The sequence below is a fragment of the Lagopus leucura genome, unplaced genomic scaffold (genome assembly GCF_019238085.1).
Source record: "Lagopus leucura isolate 7727_CA_CO unplaced genomic scaffold, USGS_WTPT01 Super-Scaffold_100002, whole genome shotgun sequence".
NCBI classification, from domain to species: domain Eukaryota; kingdom Metazoa; phylum Chordata; class Aves; order Galliformes; family Phasianidae; genus Lagopus; species Lagopus leucura.
Genome location: NW_024962263.1, coordinates 80,482,423 through 80,488,422, shown reverse-complemented (window position 1 = coordinate 80,488,422; position 6,000 = coordinate 80,482,423).

The following is a 6,000-nucleotide window of genomic DNA, read 5'->3' as shown; positions in this document are numbered from 1 at the left end:
GCCTGCATCTCATAACACAGCTCCCAAGCTGCCTCCAGTGGGAAAAGCCCAGCTCGGCAGCTGCTGATCCCAATCTCCAGCTAGTATTTATCCAACAATTCCTCCCGGAGAAGTTCTCCAGTGGCAAATAATTTCCCTCACGTGTTTTCGCCTTACACCTGTTTTGAGGCTGAGAACATTTAGGAAGGCAATCCTGATCCTAATCTACATTGTAATCCATTCAGCTGCACATGGGGAGCAGTGAGCAATCTGTTTGCCCAACAGTTGTAATATTTGGAGAGAGGTGGTGCGCCAAGAGTTACGCTGCTGCGTTGTGACTGAGTCACAGACAGAGCAGGAGCAGGGAAGTAAAAGGCTAAAAGTAAAGGATTTCCAGCATCTGGAAAATGCTGAGATTTTTGCTGTTGCTGAAATCACCATTTGCTCTCATTTTTGCAGTTCTTTGTGAAGGAAGGCATGGCTGGAGAGCCTGGAAGGGTGTTACATAGCTGGAAGGGCTGAAAGTCTGGAGCCAAACCTTGAGGATGATGTTTGTGGGGAAAGAAATTGAGACCCTATGTCTAAATCTCAAAAACTGCTTTTTTTTTATATTCATCTTCCATGATGGAATAAAGTTTGTAATCACAACTGAGCAAAAGCACTTTTAAGTATTTATTAAAACCCACTCCAGGTTAACAACCTGCGAGTGGCCATTCTGCCAATTCTATTCTAAACCCAAAAGAAATGATGCGCTTATTTGCCCTAGAGGTAATAAAACCAGTTTTTCCCCTCCCTAGAAATACACTTGGATTAGCCCAACAGGCACAGCAGGATTAGCAGTGACTTCTGATGCTTATCCTCCCATTGTAGCAGCAGCCACCAGAGCCAGACCTTGGTTTGTGGCAGTGCTGCTGGGCTGGGTCCAAAGCCATGGGGCTGCTCAGTGCAGGATTACAAGTGAGCATCAGGGTGAAATGAGACGTCAGGCTTGGAAGGTGCTGGCATCCCCTGTGCTCTATTAAATGTATTAACAAGTAATGGAATAGTGAACTCCTAAATAAAGTGGAGTAATTAAAACAATAAAATTTTTAAGGTTGAGATGATGCCTTTTGTTGTGGGTGGAAGGCAAGGGGAATAAAAGCTTTTCATCTGCATCAGCCCTGTGAAGGAGCCAATTGGAAGGAGCTGGAGAAGCAGGACCTTCTCACTGCATGGAAACCATAAGGGGCAGAGAGAGGGTAAGTCCTTGGTCAAGCTCAACCCTATGCAAGATTGTAATGACCACCTACATCTTCTTGTCTTCCATTTCCCCCCAGAGCCTTACTGTTAAAGCTTTGCCACCAGGATCCATGGATGTGAGCAGCGAGCAAGGCTTGCATTTTGCACGTGGCTGAGTTTTGCTGCAGTGAGTAAAAAAACCCAAATCCTGATGGCTGAATTTGATAACAGGAACTACCACGCCTGGGTACTGAATATGGGAAGAGTCAGACTTCTGCCCTGGGCTCACACAGCTCTGCCCTCGATGGAGAGCCCAGGGCGGCACTTTACTTACACAAAGTGCTGATGCCAACAAATACCATAATAGTGGAAGTAACTTTAACAAAGCATTGCTGGCTAGCACAGCACTTCTGAACTCAAGCCTTTTTTTTTTTTTTCTTTAAAGCTGTTTTGAAAGTTAATTGTTGAGCTTCAAAAAAAAAAAAAAAAAAAAAAAAAAAAAATTGAGTTGGGCAACTATTTATGCCAAGGTTAAATTGGGTCAAATCCTGAAATCCTGACTTCGGGCCAGACTCTGCAGTTCCCATTGATTTACACAGGAATGTTGCATGCACTGGGAAAGTTCTCCCTGAGTTGATGCTCTGTGTCCACAGAGAGAAAAGAGTTTGGATCTCTAGGTTTGACCCAGCAGGCAGCAAGCAGGATGGCAGTGCGGCTGGTTGGCAGGAGGAGACTGGGTTTGCTCCAGGTGACAATGGTTGTGTTATAATTTATGTCAGAGAAGAACCCCTGAATGCATTCTTAGTATGGTTGCGCTATAGTTCATGCCAGAGTAATTTCCTCATATACCCCAAAGATCTGTCATGGCATCTGCAGGACCAGATGCCCTATGAATGGGTCCTGGCTTGTATATACAGAGGACATGGACAGGCTGCCAGGGCTTCATGGCAGCTCCCTGCTATTCAGCAACATCTGGTTTGAGTGAAGCCTTTCTAACTTGCACCAGTGGGGTAGGACCCACAGGAGCGTTTTTTGACACTCGCCTAGCAAAGGAGGGGCAACTGGGATAAAAAGAGAGGTGATGCATTGGCACAGGCTGCCCAGGGAGGTGGCGGAGTCATTGTCCCTGAAGGTGTTCAAGAAAAGTGGAGATGTGGCACTGAGGGACATGGTTTAGTGGGCATGGTGGGAGTGGGTTGATGGTTGGACTAGATGACCTTCGAGGTCATTTCCAGTCCTAATGATTCTATGATTCTATGATATGAGATTGCTTCAGAGGGCTTGCGCTGCATGTTCGTGTTACAAGGAGTATCCTCATCTGGCCTATAAAGGGAAAATCCAGCTCCTTGGAGAAGGGTGCTCTTGTGTCTTTCTAGAACATTCACTCAGAATGATATTTATTTAGCCTTACTTTGAACTGCTGCAGCAGCCTGGATCATTAGCTGCATACTTTATTTTGTTTTGTTTGATTGCTTCCCGAACTTAACCCCTCCCTATGAGGGCTTTAACTGAAGGATTTCTCCCTTTGATTTGAGGGCTACGCATTTGGAGCCTGCAGACATACCTAAGGAAGGAGCACTGCTGCAGTGTCTTGCTGGCTGTATGATGTGGTGGGCACTGGAAAAATCTCACTGCCCTACTGTACTTTGGCATGTGAGGAGACTAAGTTCTCCTGCCTATTTATGAAGCCACACGTGCTAGTTATTTCCAAATGAATCAATTGCCCTTTTAAAGCCACAGCTGCGAGGCTGCAGTCTGTCTACCACTGGCTGCAGTCCTACCCAGCATTACTCCCTGTGTGTCATCCCATTGACTCTGAGAAGCGCAGTGGACATTTGGGGCTTTCTGATTACTTGCCAAGCCACAGACACGCTTCCACTCACATGGCACTGGAGCCCCTTGCAGCTGGAGCGCTTTCCAAAACTATTCAGCTTGACCTTTGCTTGAGACATATGACAGCTTCCTAGCAAAGATGAATCTCGTTTCTGGAGAAATTGCACTAAGGCCACCGTGGTATATTTCCAGAAATAATCAAACACAAACATTCACAGGGGTCAAAATATCTGTACACCTGTTTCCTGGGAAGGCAGCGGGCGGCTGTCGGGGCCATCTCAGCTGTTCCAGTGCCCCAGCAAGATTAGCACCTGGGTAAAGAGCAGCTGATGGTTGCAGAAAATAGCAAGACGAAGGCCAAGCCAAAGGGAAGAAGAGAAGTGAAGGCTGCATCACTTTTCCAGAGGTTTCTACCTGTTATGGGTGGGGACCAGCACACACTAGCGCTGCAGGAGGAAGCCTGGGATGTTTATGAGTGGTCACAAATGGTGTTCCCCACTACTGGGTTCACCACTGGGGCCCATCCTGTTTAATATCTTTATTGATGACCTGGATGAGCAAATTGAGTGCTCCCTCAGTACATTTGCAGGTAACACCAAGGTGGGAGGAAATGTTGCTCTGCCTCGGGTCAGGAAGGCCCGACAGATGGATCTGGATATGTTGGACTGCTGGGCTGAGGCCAGTGGGATGAAATTCAACAAGATCAAGTTCTGGGTCCAGCACTTTAGGCACAACAACTTTAGTCTGGAGTAGAGGAGTTTCAGGGGGGAACTTATCACTCTCTGCAACTCCCTGAAAGGAGGTTGTGGTGAGGTGGGGGTTGGCCTCTTCTCCCACGTAACAGCAATAGAATGAGAGGTAATGGTCTTAAGTTATGCCGGGTAGGCTCAGGTTGGATATTAGGAGAAATTTCTTCTCAGAAAGTGTAGTGAGGCTTTGGAACAGGCTGCCCAGGGAGGTGCTGAAGTCACTGTCCCTGGAGGTGTTCAAGAAACATGGAGATGTGGTACTTAGGGTAATGTTAGCGGGCAATATTGGTGGTAGGTGGACAGTTTAACCAGATGATCTCAGTGGTCTTTTAAACCTTTATGGTTCTACGAATGACTCTGAGAGCCCTGAGCAGCACCTCCAACTCCAAGGCATGCATCCCTAAAACATCTCTACAAACCTATCCTGTATCACATGTGTTAAAACCCTGACTCCGATCCCCGTCCCCATGCTGCAGGTGCAGTGCTGCCAGCAGTGACAGGTGGCCACCTCTGTCAGCACCTCACCCAGTGCCCGGCACCGCTCTGTGCTGGGCGAGGCCTCTTCCTCTCAGGCTCTGACTCATGCCCACATGCGTGAGCAGGATGTGCATCACGGGCCGGCCCGGTCCCTGCTCACCCACTGAGCCCCATGAGGACAGCCCTGCCCAAGGGCAGCAGCTGAAGGACTCCAAACCACACGCAGCACTGAACTGAAGTAAGATGTACCTCCAGCACAGCCCCCTCTAGCATAGAAGTCCTGGCTCCAAGACGACCCAGTGTGGACCATACTATCAACACGCCTGCAAGCACATCCACGCAACCATCCCACAGCACAGGGAGGGGTTCCCGCACGGTCAGGGGCCCATCCTTGATGTGCTGAGACCCTCTCCCTGTGGTGCAGTGGCACAGTCCTTGCTCCACGATGGGGAGAGGCCTTCCAGGGCCATAGCTGCAGTCAGCACACGGTCACAAGCCGGCTGGGCCACATCGTGGTGTGGCGAGGTCCTCCCTTCCAGCCAAGACACCCGTCCTGCTTTTCCTCACACACCCGAAGAAAAAGAAGAAGGGAAGAGTGAGAAAAATGTTACTAAGTCAGGAAATCATTCTGGAGGAGGGGGAGCAGTTCCTCTAACCTCGTGTACGTGGAAAGAAAGCTATTTGCTGACTTGGCCTTATTTTTTAATTTATTGTTTTGCCAGCTGCTCAGATAAAAGGACAAAGCTCTGCCTGCTGTAATGAGACAGCCGCTCAAGCATGCCTGTACAGCACAGAGCATCTGGCTGGGACACTGGTGACATGTGGAGAACAGTCCAAAGGGTGCACAGGACACATCCTTTTAAATCCCTCAACAATGAGGACTGAGCACTGCCTCTTTCTTCCTCCCATGAGAACTGGAAATCTCCTGGAGATCATTAACTTTGGCAGACAGGGCTCTCACATATTAAGGATCACAAGACCTGTGATACAAAATCCCACGAGCTTGCTGATTAAGCCTTTCTGCCAGGCGTCCACCACCCCAGGCTCCACAGCCATCTCCCAGGGAGACCTCCCATGGACACAGGCCAGCTGGTTCTCTGCAGGAGTTCCTGTCATTTTCTTGTGTTTTTGAGAATATTCTCTTTCCAAGAAATGGCCTATAGTGGCATTCTGCTCTGGAGCTCATCGCTGTAGGATCTTGAGACCTGAAAGAACAGACAGTCAAAGACCCTTTATCAAAGGAAGGTCGTTGGAAGATGGCTAACCGCCATGTTGGACATAAGTGAGCCATGCTGTCCCAGTGCCACAGCAAGGACATCACAGGGGGAGCTTAAAAGGCATCTGCCAGTGCTTCCAGGGGACAAGTGGGTCTTCTGGCCTTACAGACACAAGCAGTTTGTGCACACATATTGGTGTGGAGAAAAAAGGATTCATCACCATGCTGCTCAGGTAACAGTCCACACACGGACCAAGGTGGGTTTCACCCTTTCACCTGGAGCTTGGGTGCCGTTGTGCCTCTGCTTTGTCACTAAGGATCAGGGGTGAACATGGCGAGCTTTACCCTGCTGTATTTACTCACCGGGGGAAGCACTTACTCACACCAGGCCTCTCACAGCAAAGTCATTGTGACTGGGCTAGAGAGCAGTGTGCAGGCTTCTGTCCCAAATTATGCCAGCGGTTCTGCCCCACTTTATTCTATAATTCCATGATTATGTCAGTACTTTGCCCCCAGTTGATGGCATGG